Source organism: Hipposideros armiger, unplaced genomic scaffold (assembly GCF_001890085.2).
Source record: "Hipposideros armiger isolate ML-2016 unplaced genomic scaffold, ASM189008v1 scaffold_1002, whole genome shotgun sequence".
NCBI classification, from domain to species: Eukaryota; Metazoa; Chordata; class Mammalia; order Chiroptera; family Hipposideridae; genus Hipposideros; species Hipposideros armiger.
Genome location: NW_017732352.1, coordinates 187,985 through 202,695, shown reverse-complemented (window position 1 = coordinate 202,695; position 14,711 = coordinate 187,985). Strand labels below are relative to the sequence as shown.

The window sequence follows — 14,711 nt, the reverse complement described above, 5'->3', positions numbered from 1 at the left end:
ATCTAAAAAATCTAAAAAAAAAAGACTATTCATCACCAAAATGTTTATTTGATAACAGTTGGAAACAACCTACGTGTTCAGTAGTTGGGGATTGGTCCTCATCAGTTCTGGAGCAACCTTGCAATGTAAGAGGACTGTTGAGGAATGTGGTAAAATATTGAGGCCATAATGCTAGATAGTAGGAGATAAAGTTCTACATTGCCTGTGTAAAAATAATTATAGAAACACTTTTTATTTTTTCCATGCTTTGTTACCATGACCATGTAAATCAGAAAAAAAGATATTTGGGTGCTCAACAATTGTGGTTATGTTTCTGTTATTACTGTTACTACCAATTGAATTAAATGTCATCAAAGTTGTCTTGACCCATCACTGAAATTCTACCTTTTCTTTACTCTCTGATTTTGCCTTAGGCTTGTCCAGATGTATTTTAGGCTGTAGGACCAAGCTTATATTTTTATGAGTAGGAACATGTGATGAATAGGTCTGCTGCATGAAGGTTTATAAACTGCGTATTGCAGAGCAGCTCATTTTTTTCAGAGAATTATGATGAACTGCTAATGCTTTACCTATTCTTGCTTTTTGAAAATACCAAGAAGATATTATGCATTTGAAGATGCTGGAAACTGCCAAAATGTATTTGTTGTAAACTGAAAGAAGTACATGAGCCATAAAGACAACAGCAGTAAATTGGTTCTAAACATAGCCCTTTATTGACAGTGTCTAGGCATAGTGAGATAAACTAGCCGAGTGACTATTGAGAGTATTTCTGCTCTCACTAACTTCTTTTCTGAGGTATTACAAGATAATTTGGAGAACATGAAGCGATTTTTCTGTTTTGTGCTTTTGTGCATGGTGGTTGTCCTAGATTATATTTACTTGTCTGCCTGATTATTATTCAGGATCCTAGAATTTTATGTATTTGTGGTTTCCCCCCCTCCCTTTATTTCATTCATCTTGGTCTAATATCCCTAACCAGAATAAGGGTTCAGGTAACAACTTAATTTTTTAAAACTTTCAAGAAATATTAATATTTGCTGGTTAATAATGATTGAAGAAGGATGTAGGTATGACAGTTTGAGATACAACAGTTCTTGGATCCTTTCTGCAATGAATATCTGGAAGCCCATCTTGTAACTTTATTAAGTATTTCCTAAGAGTTTGTATAAGGTAACATCTACCAATTTTATGTCCTTGTTCATATATTTTTTCCCAGTTGGTTTTCATCAAAACATCTAAATAGAAAAGTATAATTTTGAGGATGTGGTTTGGTAGCGTGAAGTTCATGGCTAGCCAGTCCTATTAAGGAGAGCCAGGAATGGGATGCACTGCACCAGGGGGTGGCTGCCGTCAGAACCTGTGGTTTGCGCTGTCACTCAAAGCTAGAAAGAGGCCTGTGCAGTGCTGGGCACCTGGGGTCCGTAGGGTCAATCTGAGGCTTTGAATCCTTATTCTTGGTTTTGCTGGTGAGTTTCTGTCAGGTTTTAGGTGAGGCACAATCCATCTAGTAGAGTTTCTACGCATTTTCAAAGATTTAAAAAATATAACAAATCAGTGAGGAACCATGTGGCATGAGGTCTCACATTCAGGAACACATAGCATGAACAGCCCAAAGTCCTTAATAAACCGTTCTGACTTTGAGCGGAAGATGAAGACCCCCCGAAGGGGGATTCACATCATAAACCATAGCACTGCTTCTTAAAGTCATCATCTTCTCAGTATTTTTTTATACCCTACCTCAGCCTTGAAGCTTTGCCCCTGCCTTCCATTCTTCACCAGCATGGCTTCTGTGAATGTTTTAGTCTCCTTTCTGCCAACACAAGAAAGCCCTCTTGACTGGCCCTCTCCTTCGGGCTTTGGAAGAGAGGGAAGCTGAGTAGTTGAGGGCATTTTCTTTCCACAGCAGAAGGGGAAAGGGATACAGGGAGAAGGGACAAATGATCAACTTTTATAATTTAATACCCTTTCCTGTATCCCGACTCAATAATGTTTGACAGGTCTAGGGGTCATTTGCCAAACTCTGTTAGAATACTAGCATCATGTCTTTCTCCTGGAACCTATAGACACTCAACACTTTAAACTGTCACATTACCAGGGACACCCTGGGTAGTTGGAACTGCAGTCCCTGCTGGATCAGAAGGTTAAGGCTCAAGGGTAGAAAGGGGAATTAGAGATAGGACGATGGCCCTCCTGAGTCATCGCTAACTGGTCAGAAAACAAAATGAAATTGTCCTAGTGGAAGTCATGTGGACATAGGATTAGGACTGCATGTGTGGAGGGGTTCGAAGTCATCTTCACCGGACCAGCACTGTCCTTGTGAAGTTAGGCATTCAGGACCTGGTATCACAGTGGGGCTGTAGAGGAGGGGTGCTCAGTGGCTTTGCCAGTAACTACAGAGAAATTACAGTATCAAAGAAGAGAAAAATGGGTAAAATTTGCTGGGGACAAGGATTGGTGGTAGGAGTGAGAAAGAAGATGGAGAGGAAAGAAAAGAGACAGGGAGGGCTTGGGTTACTCTAATCAGGAACAGTCTTTGGAAGCCTCATGTGGGCTCCACTCCAGGGCAGATGCCGGGAGCTGGTTCAGCCTAGATAGTAGGCTGTTTGGGACTAGCTCGGAGCTTCCATGATATCTCCAGGGCTGCCCTAAACTGGCCTTGTCACCCAGATTGCTCCCTGACTGTGGCCTCTCTGTACTTCTCTCAGCCTTGACCTATGACCCTCCAACTGAGAAAACCCAACCCTATTCCGAAGGATTGTTAAACTCCCGATTTGAGTTGGCTGTGGCAGGACGGGTATTTGGACCTGGGTCTAGGCTTGACTCTTGAGTGAATAGCTGTCAGGGGTGTCTGGGACTGGGTGGAAGGAGGACTGATAAAGAGACTCTTGTTGCTTTTGTCTGGCCTGTTCTTTTCTGTGCAACATTATATGCTACTGATCCCTGTCCTCCATGGGGGCACTGGTAAAAGGAAAAGGGTAGACCGAGGGTGTCGCAGAAGACCAAAGTGTTGGCGTGGTCAGGAAGACTGCACCAACACACATCCATGGCCTTTACCGCAACTCTGGTGACCCACCTTGTGACACCTTTGCTTCTCCACCCCCTCCCATCATGAATTTCTAATAAGGGCTGTGATGGTTAATTTTATGTGCCAACTTGACTTGGTCATGGGGTGTCTAGATATTTGCTCAACCATTATTTTTGGTGTCTCTGTGACAGTGTTTTTGGATGAGATTGATATTTTAATCAGTACAGTAAGGCAGATTGCCCTCCATAATGTGTGTGGGCCTCACCCTATGAGTCGAAGGCCTGAATAGAATCAAAAGGCTGACCCTCCCCTGAGTAATAGGGAATCTCCAACAGGCTGCTTTCGGATTCCATCTGTCCCATCGGCTCTCCTGGGTCTTGAGCCTGCTGACCCACACTGCAGATTTGGACCTCCCAGTCTCCGTAATCATGTGAGCCCGTTCCCTATAGTAAAAATCTCTTTTTGTATATATCACATCCTATTGGTTCTGTTTCTCTGGAAAACCCTGACTAATACAAGAGCTATATGAAGTACAAGCTCTTAGCTGTAGGGATTTAACAAATGGATAATAAATAAAAGGATATTTTTAGTGATAGAGTTTGTTAGGTAAGGCCTGATGTTAGCACCAAGGGGTGTATAGTGTAGCGGGTAAGGGGCATGAGCTCTAGAAGCATGAGGTTGATGAATAAAGGTGCTAAGATGATTTGCATATGCCTTGCTCACCGGTGACACAGACCATCCTTCTATTAATGATGGAGTAAAGCCAAGGCACTAACCACTTCAGGCACCAAGAAATGTGGCTCCAACATGGAGGTATAATAGAAAAGACAGCACATGGAGTTGGTGTCCCTTTGGTCATGTGTGAGATGGGAGAGAGCGGGGCTGGAGCGGTTTCTATCCCCTGCTGCCATGAGCAGGTGCATTTAAGTCATGAGGATGGTCGGTCAGGAGGGGAGGTGGGGTTGGGTGGTGATGGTGGTTCTTGTTAAAATGCAGATTCTGATTCGGTTGGTCTGAGGGGGCTTGAGACTCTACGTTTCTAATAAGCTTCTAGGTGGTGCCCTTGCTACCGGGCTGCAGGCCACACTTACGTGACAAGGTCGTCATCCTTCCTTTAAATGTAGCTTCTTTGAGTCCCTCAGGTGGTTGACAGATAATATATATATTTATATATATTTATATACACACACACATGCATGCACACACACATACTGTGGGTGCCAAAAAAATGTATATACATTTTAAGAAAGGAAAAAACTGTATTAAAATTGTAATACCCAGTATATACCGATAACAAAAGATGAACACAAGTCATGTGTTTATATTTCTTTGGAGTAATATATATTACTCCACTAAAGAAATGCAGAGAGGAACAGTGTCTGGGCCGCAGCAGCAGTGCTCATTCTCAGCGGCCCACTCGCTGGCCTTCAGAGATTAAGGAAGGGGTGGGGGTGTAATCCTGCTCTAAGTTCCCCAAGGAGCTGAAGGCGTTTGTTCTTGGGGAAGCCTCCGGATGGGGCTGCCAGTTTCCTCAGTGGGGATTTGAGGCCTGGAAGGGGCCGCAGCCAAAAAAGAGGACTGTAAAAAGATGAAATTATAAACAAGTCATCTTGAAGCTTGGAAAATGTTGTCTCATTCCCCTGGGTCGTCACTGAGGGAAAATTGACCTCAAAATGTGAAAGCATGAGTGAAGGGAGGGAGGCATGCAATGGGGTCCAGTGAGACTATCAAAAGGGCTGATGTCCTCGGTCATTTATTTAGCATTTCAGTAGACTGTACCCAGCAGCCTGGAATATAATAAAAACTAATGTGCTTTCTTCTATGTGGGGATTTCTGAGTTTCTGAAGTTCTGTCACCTAATTTACAAAAGCATGCTTCTGGACCTTAGGAAGTCCCCACCATTGCTGTCTGTCTGTCCTCTAGGAGGGCCTGTGTGGACATGGCTTTAGGAGCAGCTGGTGAAGTCGGATTAGTTTATCTTCTTCGGACAAGCTCCCCTCACTCTGATTTCTCCTTTCTGGCATGGTAATTGGTATCCTTTCCTCTTCTCCCTTACCAAAATCTGTCCTCTTTGTTTTTCCCCACACACTGAGGTTCTGCAAATGGTTAATAACTGACTAGACTATGAGAGCTCCTTACACGCACAGACAAACTCCTAGGGCACAGCATAGTATCTTGAAAGGAAGGGGTATTCAGTCAATGGGTATTTGCTGAATGAATGGCTAGCTTAAAATGTCTGTCCCCCCTTCAAGGAGGGTATACATTTTAAAGAGGACCATGCCATCCTGATACAGCTTTAACTGGGATCTCAGGAGCACCTGGTAGGCTGGGGTGGGGGCTTTGTGGAGACTTGCAGCTTTCCTGGCACACAGGAAACCACAGCAGGAGTCTCTGGTGATACTTGCTGGTATGGATGCCAGGAGACACAATTGTTGAATTGAAAGTGATCAGCTCTAGAAAACAAGGGAAGCTATTGAGCCCAGGGCTTGGGCACACTCCAAGATAGACAATGATGGAATGTTTGGCTAGCTCCTAGCTCTGACAGTTGAGACAACCCTGATCCAGTCTTGAGTGACAATAAGGCAGCCATTGAGGGTGTCAATTTCAGGGACTGGGGGGAGCAGCCCAAGCCCTTGACCCTAACCTCTGCCAGGGGCTGGCTCCATCATCACTCCAAGCACCATGCTGCCTGGGAGGACTTTGGGGGGCTGTGCAACAGCTGCAGACTCTGCTTCTAAATCTGACTCCCCAGCCAAGCAGCAGAGAGGAAGATAGCAAAGCACACATGCTAATTATGTTTCAGTTTTCTTAAAAAAATAGAATTAGTATAAATGAACACTAACCACACCTCTTCAGACAAATCTAGTTTTGCTTTTTTTTTTTTTTTAAATCTTCACATTGGCTGACCCTTCAATGATCAGCAAAAAACTGCTCTTTTAAACTTTGATCCAGAGGACCAGGTCTTCTGGCTCCCCATGAGGGATAGCATTTGTAATTAGCTGTTTTTGTTACATGATCCCAGGAAGAGTGAGAAGGGAAGTAGCCCTACAAATCAGTAAGTGCTGACCCACCTAAATATAGAAATGGCTGGAGGAAAGGAGAGATAGGCAAGAAGGGGGCAGTGGCCTAAACCACTGTTAAAAGAAAATACTAAGCAAATGATTTAAAATATCTTAAAAACCTGTGTGCTTTTGACATACAGTTGACCATTGAACAATGTGGGGTTTAGGGGCACTGACACCCCCCACGCAGCATAATTTTTGACTCTTCAGTCCACCCTTTGCAGCCATGGATTCAAACAACTGCAGGTAGAAAACACTATTTTTGATCTGCCATGGGGAATCCGCGCTTGGAAATGTGAAAATACTGTTTTCCATCTGTGGTTGGTTGAGTTTGCAGATGCAAAACTTGCAGATACAAAGGGCCAACTGTATGTATTGAAAAAATCTGCATAGACGTGAACCCATGCAGTTCAAACTGTTTTGTTCAAGGGTCAACTGTATTCAGGTGAGTGTACTTTTAGAACCTGAGGGAATTGGAAATTGACATTTGCAGGTGAATAATGGTTGGATGCTTATGATTAATAACAAAAAGTATCTGTTGTGTGTTCCTTTGCGTGACACTTCCTCGGATTCTGGAGGGCTTTCATCTAGGGAAGTAGAGAGGCCGTGACCTTTTGGTTAAGAGTCAGGAAAGACAAGATGAATAAACTATATATACTAAATGAGCTAGCGCTAGCAGCTATGGCCAGAAAAATTGCTTAAAAATCCAGCCAAATCTTTCTTAAACAGTTGTGGGGAATGTTCTAATTTCTGTCAAACATTAACTACTTCACCTTCACCTTCCTGTTCATAAGAGATGCTTCTTACCTCGTCTTCATGGCCCTGTTCTGATGCTGCTCCGTTTCTGGGGAGGGGAGGGGAGGCATGAAGGGAAGGTAGGAAATACCAGGAGGGTGTGGAATGGGCAGGGAGGGTGTGGGATACCACAGAGGGTGGTGACTGCCAGGCAGGAGGAATAAGGAAATAGCTTCTGTCACCACAGCTGCATGATAAAGGGCTATGGACTGGGAAGCAGTGATATTTTTCTTAGGGTTAAAATCAGCTTTAGAAATATCCCTGGACTACTTTTCCACGGTGAAAAGTATTTTATATCATATCTTTAGACTGAACTGTTGGAATACATGAATTGGTTTGAATGGATGGTACCAGATACTGGTGACAGATCTCTGGTATGGTTTTAAACACATGCCCAATTCATACCTTGGCATATCCACAGACATCTAATTATTTATTGTAACAATGGTAGGAAGAAAAATACCCGCCTTCCCAATATCAACCTTCCAATTCCCAAAACCTGTGAATACTTGTATGTTACCGTATATGGCAAAAGGGACTTTGCAGATGTGATTAAGTTGAGGGTTTTGAGTTGGGGAGATTATCCTAGATTACCAGGTGGTCAGAATGGAAGCAGGGGTTGGAGTGATGCAAAGGGGGCCATGAGCCAGGAATGAGGGCAGCCTCTAGTAACTGGAAAAGGCAAGAGCCAACAGGCCCCCTAGAGCCTGTAGGAATGCAGCTCTGCTGACCCCTTGATTTTAGCTTAGTGGGATATATTTCTGACCTCCAGAAATAAATGTAAGATACTAAACTGTGGTAATTTGTTACAGCAGCAGTAGGAAAGAATACGGTCACTTTCTGTTAAGACGGCTCTGCTAGCTGAAATAAATGCTTCGAAGTCAGTGATGTTTGTTTCCATGTGAAGGGCATCATTGGTGTTCACCCTCTGGGTCTGACTACCCTGGGAGTGGAGAGAATGGAGAACCATCTGCTTGGTAAATCTGGGAGCAGGAGCTGGGTGTGCAGTGCTCAGTCCTGCCTGCTTCCCCTTTGGGATCTGTCCGCTAACAGAAGTAAAAGCTCCGTTCTGTCTCTCTGGAGACATAGGCCTTGGTTAACAACAGTGCTTTTCATGATGGATGGGGAAGCCCACTGCTCCCCGGGTGCCTAAGCCCCATGATTCTTTCTCACAAGCAGGGAAAAGAGGTGTTATTTTTATTCTTAACTTTAAAACTACCATCTTCTGCTTTATTGTTCAAAAATGTTCTCATCATTCAATAATTACAAACACTGAGACTTCCATTAAAAAGGTAAAAACCAGAACCCCCAGCAGGTGACAGGAGGTGTTATTTACTGAGTCCTCTGAAGCACAACTCATCACATAGATACTCTTTCTCTTTTCCTTGAATAACTTATTTGTCATTATTTAATTTATTTACTATATCTTGGTTAATTCCAGAGAGGATTGAAGATGGCTTATAAATATATTATAATTAAATATGAGGAGCAGAGGGAAAAAGGAAGGAAGGATTGATTAGATGAACCTGGGGTGAGATGAGAATGCAAAATACATATTATGAGATATGTTCTGGTGCCGGCAGGGGGTGGGCTCGGGGAGGGTCGCAGATTTGGCTCTGAGTTTCTTACCCGTCAAAGCAAAGAGGGAAGCCTAATTGGTAAATGATTTGTAGAATCATTATAGAATCAATATCAAATGGTTTATGGAATATAGTGACAAAACACCAACTAATTACTCAGGAGAAACATAGCTATTCCTAGGACTGAGACTGTGAAAAACTCTCCCCTCTGGGTCTTTGGAAAGAGAATACTTATAGAATGCAGGGAATAGGATTCTAAACATCATCTTGAGTAAATATGGCTATATACTTCATAAGCTGTTGCTTACAGTATTCCTCAGTGTAAGTAAACGATACAATAAAAACACACTTCTTCCATTTACATTGAGTATTTATGGAGAATCTCCTCTGCGTTGGTGCAAGGTTTGGTGCTGGGCATACATGGGAGAGGAAACAGAACTGTCCTTGTCTTCAGGGCGCTTATAGTCCAGAGAGGAAGCCTGATACGTACAAGGAAGGCCACATGAGAAAGATATAAAATTGGGCACTAAGAGAGTGTTAAACATGGGACTCACTTTAGATCAGAGGTTGAGGACAACACATATAAGCTGAGAACTTAGCAGTAAGTAAAGCGAACAAGGCACAGAATGTGTGTGTAGTGAGAAGAGATCAGGTGTGTGTGTGTGTGTGTGTGTGTGTGTGTGTGTGTGTGTATAGAACATTCTAGGCAGAAGGAACAACACATAGAAGCCCTGAGATGAGAAAGATGTGGAGGAAGTGAGAGGTCATGTGGCCGATATGTAGCGAATGAGGTAGGAGGTAGGTGTGAGCAGACGGTGGCCAGGAGAGCTTATGTATTTTGTAGCATAAGCAGCAGGAAGCCTTTGAAGGTTTTTGAGGAAGGAAATGACATGTTCTAATTTATATTTTAAGAAGCTCATTCTGGCTGCTGTGTGACAGCAGGCAAGAGAGAATTGGGGGCCTGTTGTAGTGGCCCAGGGAGAAGAAGATGGTGGCTTAGGCCAGTTGGTGGCAGCAGAGGTGTGTGGAGATGTCTGTGGTGGGGGGGTGGAAGCATGCACAGGTAGGTGGCTTGCTGTCCATCTAGAGAACATTTCTCCCTACTTCTGAACTGAATTTAATCTTAAATCAATTTTAACTGCTCCTTAACGGACTATAGCATTTAAATTTGTTGCATGTGCGGGCCGGTTGAGTGGCGTGATGGTTAAGAACTGGCTTGGGATGCCAGAGGGCCCCGGTTTGGATCCCAAATCTGAGGGCCAGTGACACTGCCCTCCACAGCTAAGATGCTGAACAACAGCTCAACCTGGAGCTGGGCTGCTGTGAGTCGCTGGCGATGGCGTAGGCTGCAGCCCCTGTGGCAGTGGGTTGCCATGGGCTACCATATGTAGCCAGCAGCCAGAGTGAGCAGCCAGCAGTCGCTGTGAATGGCCATCCAGAAGCCGGTGACTGATCTGCCTCGCCTGGGAAGAGCGCAATGATGGTGCCAACTTGGGCCAGTGAAGCAACATCCTCCACAACTAGACTGAAGACCAAAACGACAACAACTTGTCTGTTCCCTTTCCCCAATTCCCCAGTGCTGTTCCCATCCCCCCAATTCCCCAATAAAAGTCTTTAAAAAAATTTGTTGCATGTGCAAATTGAGCATGTTTTCTAGGAGACACACATCTTCATCTCTAACGAGGTTCTACTTAGAACAATGGATCTCTACCTTGGCCACACCCTGGACCAATGATAACAGGATCTCTGGGGCTCAGACCAGGCAGATGTATTCTGAAGCTCCCCAAGTGATTCCATTGTGTGGCCAAGATTAAGGACTAAAAGGGCATTGGGTTGATGATGAGGCGTGACATGTGAGGTTAGAATTAAATCCAACATTCAAGGTTGTAAATAAGATGGAGAAGGAATATTTCTACTGATGTGAGGGTTGAATAGAGACAGCTATTTGAAGTTTTTTTCTAACCAGCTCTACATGGGAAAAACTAAATCACATTAGCTGAGGAAACGAATACCCTTGCAAACAATTTATTTCAGCATCTCTTGTCAAATTTATCTGAAACCTGGAACTTTATCCATAAAGGTGAATTCTTAGGTCCTGCATGAATCAAAATATGGGAAAACTGGACACGAAAGGTTTCATCTCTAAATCACTGCCAGAGGCCAGCAGTTTTGAGCATATGGTGGCCACTCAGTGGTAATTTTTTAACAGAACAACCAGCCTGCATCCTGTTACTATGGGAAGATTCCCAGGGCTACACACTTGCTAGCCCTCATGTGTCAAATGATTCATGCATGCACTGAGTTGGTGGGTTCCCATCATCCTGCCAACTCTTCAGAGGCTATTAGTGCGGTAAGGACAGGGAGTATAGTGGATGTATCTTGTTCCTTCTAGCATCAATTTCGTGCCTTCCTCTGTTTCCTAAAAGTGCCCTGAGATAGCTTCTCAGCATTATGTACTGAACTGTCACTCATTGCAAGGGTGAGTGATTATCATAGGCCTATCATGTGCCCTATCCCTGATCACATTGATTGGTTGGGAGTTGACACATGACCCAAGTCAGATCAATTGGGACCAATAAGACTCAGTTCCAGGTCCTTTATTTGAGCTATAGGGGAATGGACCCTCTTTCTGTCTGGAAGTGAATGGGTAAGAAGAACTGCTGGTAGCCATTTTGGAAGTGTGAGAAAAAATCTCTCCGAGAATGGAGTCAGCTCTGAGAAGGCAGGGCTGAAAGATGTTGTGTGAGTCATGTATTACAGCTTTATCTGCAGCTAGGACTACCCTGTAACTTGTAGTGATAGGGCCTGTGTCTGCTTTGTTCACTGTGGCTCCAGCATGACATAAATGTTTGTTGAGTGAATGGTAAGCGGAGGAAAGAGAACAATGTTAGGAAATAGAAATCATTATGGAGTTATGTAGTTGCAGAAGAAAAGACCATTATCTGAGAGGCCAAACTCCCATCCTTTTTCTGACTCTGAAATCTGAAAAACAGCAAAATATGGAATTTCCTTCTGATTATCTTACAGTGACACAGGGAGCTAAAATGGAAAAGAGCAGTAATAAGTAATAAATCTGGCCATGGGATGGATGTGAAGCAGCAAATCCTTTTTCCATAACACTAGTATCGAGGGAAACCTGACTCAGAGTTAAGGCATGCAAGTCAGTGAGTTCCCAAACTGAAGCATTTGATTATTTCCTCAGCTTTACAAATGATTCACTTCATTTAATCATCTTCACCTTGACATAAATTTTCAAAATGTTGTCCCTATTTGAATTGTTAGAATCACTATATGATGAAAGAAAATATGTTTTACCTGTTTCAATGCACTAATCAAAAGATAAACATACCTAGTCAGTGATCCACATCATAATTTGTTATATAACACTTTATTGGGGACTACAAAAATACTTTATATAAGGAATCTATCTCATTTGACACATAACAAATGGTTGAGAAGACAGCAAGAGAAAGAAGATCTGCCAATGGCCTCTGATGATTTTTACCCAAGGAAGGACACATTCAAATATGAGAAAGAGACAATTCACTTTTATAAATGGGGAAAAAAAATAGTATCTGTTTGCCAATGGAAGCTTATATGGTCTCTTCCCAATATGCAATGAAAATCCTCGTCATTTCTTCTTGATTTTTTTTACCTACTCACTATAACACACTAGATTCTAGGCCTACAGGAAGGAGGGAAGCAGAAACAGAATGATAAAAAGAGGGTAGAGTCTGCTCTGCAAAGGGGAAGGAGTTTAATTTCAAATTTCATGCTTTAGAAATTCAGATATATTTGGTGAGCAGGTCACCATTACTGGAGATGCTGTTTTACAGCTATGTACCAGTTGTAGAATGTACCCTTCCAGGTTCACTGCTTAAGAGACTTGTTGAGGGTCTACGGAGCCAATGTAATCCTGGGTATCTGCACTGAGAGCACTTCGATGTAGTATTTCAACACAGTTACACAGACTTTTGCTTAGTCTTTGGCCTGGCTACTCCATTCTTTACTTCGTGTAACACTTAAGGGCCAAGAGCCATATGTTTCTTGGGACCCTCCCTGGTTATCTCCACTTTTTTCCTGATCCCTGCCTTGTTCTGCATCCCCTTCCAATTCTGCCTCCAGATCTGTGACCTGGAGCTGGGTGGGAACCCAAGGAATAGTTAAAAGGAATTCTGTCTATTTTCACGAAGGGCTGACTCTCTTATAAACGTGTAAACAGATTGTGTTCTGAATTTATCAAGCTGAATTTGCAACTTGGAATATATTCCCCCTCACCCTTCAGTGTTTAGGTTTCTAGGATAGCCCACAGTAGCACATAATAAAGATGAATTCTTATACATGCAAATAAAAAGCAGCAGAAGGTTTTCTTACTCTACATAGTTACAGAAAAAAAAATCGTTAAAAAACTTATCCTGAATCTTAGCGGTGTAAGAAAAGCTAGGTGTGAGAACTAGGAGGACAACAACAAGATTAACAATAGCTAGCAGGCCCTGTGTGTTTGCCACGTAGGCACTGTGCTAAGTGCTTTACCTGAATTATTTCCTTTAATTTTTCGCTTTAACAGCTAAGGAAGAAAGAGTCTCAGGTTATACGATTTTTCCAAGAATATGCTAGTAGTAAGAGTCAGAGCTGGGAGTGGAATGTAGATTGGTCTGATTTCAAAGCCCAGGCTTTACCCGCTGTGCGGTTTTTGTAGAGATTCTGCAGAAACTTCTGGAAACTTACCAGGCTCTTGATGTCACTGGCTTATTACTAAGCCCACTTTTTCCTAAACACTCAAGACTCTTTTGATTTTTTTTGTTTTGTTTTAATTGCATGTTGTACTTTTAGCTTACACATGAAATGGTGGGGGTGGGGAGAGACTAAAAGAGAAATATTTTGAAGACCAAGGTGAAAGGTGGGGTTAAATGAGTGGTGAGAAGTAAGAACATGAGAAGGGAGGAGGGGGGAAGTGAATATTTGGGAAAGTGATGGGAAACAGACATGGGGTTGGGCCCTTTCCTGGAGTCCAGCCCAGTTCCCTGTTTGTTACCAGGAAAGAGCTAGGGGTCGAGGTGGAAGGAAGCGTTGACACACTCCTAAACCAGGTCTCTGAAACATCGGGAATCCTTGCACCAACGATAGGGTCTCCTTTGGGTTTATGAAGTGGTTATAAATCATCTAATGGTAACATTAGTTTACACAGTTGATTGATGATAAAAGCAGGATTAGAAAGAATCCAGTTCTGTACGAATTCAAAGGCTAGACTCTAACCACTTCCTCCCTTTGATGTCTCTGACGGCCTGAGCTACTGTGTGTGACTGTGGATAACTTCTAGGATGTCCTGCCATTGGTGGTTACGGATCTTACCAGTTTTCCAGACCCTTCAGTTTGTAAGCATTTACCCACGAAGAGATCATAGTCCCAGGTTTATACTCTGATCTACACTTAGGTCAGGTTTGGACATTAAAAAACCCCATTTATTTTCTATATTAATGTATCCAGTTGAGTCTTCTGCTTTCTTTTCAATGAAACAAAGCAATCTTGAACTTTTTTTCTGTTATCTAGTTCACATTGTCATGACTCAAAGGTAAGGCAAAGAAATGTTGAAAAACAACAGCCCTGAAAGAGTAAATTGCTTCAGTACCTTCATTTATACAGAGCTCTTTAGAACTAGATGGAAGCACTTTGGGTTTAGTATTTCCATAGATGTGATTGAGGTGATGAGGAAATGTTTTCTTTTTAGTTATTCAGCAAGTTGGTATTATATTGTGCTGGATCAATTCATATTTATCAGTAATTGATAAATTATTCGATTTTGTTCTTTATGTGTTCAATATTATACTTTTCCTTGGGCCAGCCAAGTGGCTCAGTTGGTTAAGTGTTGGCTTAAGAGCATGAGCTCTGAGCAACAGGACCACCAGTTTGATTCCCACATGGGCCAGTGACCCTGTGTCCAAGCTGAACTGTTGCTGAGCTGCCAACAGGTGGCAGGATGGCTCAGCTGCTGAGAGCACGTGCTCCTAACAACAAGATTGCCTTTTCGATGGTGGGCTATGCCCACCCGCAACTAACACTGAACTCGGCACCTTGAGCTGAGCTGCTGCCCAGATGGCTAAGTGGATAGAGCATGCGTTCTTAACAACCAGGCTGCTGGTTCAACTCCTGCATGGGATGGTGGCTACGCCCACGCGCAACTAAGATTGAACACAGCACCTTGAGCTTAGAGGCCACTAGCTACCTACGGGAAGCCAGATGGTGACTGGC

At 43.0% G+C, this 14,711-nt stretch overlaps 1 protein-coding gene across 1 annotated transcript in view; it reads right to left on the bottom strand.

Annotated features, from left to right (window-relative positions):
- Positions 1-14,711, bottom strand: part of RHOJ (ras homolog family member J) — an 82,444-nt gene that overhangs the window by 30,826 nt on the left and 36,907 nt on the right. The window lies entirely within an intron of this gene.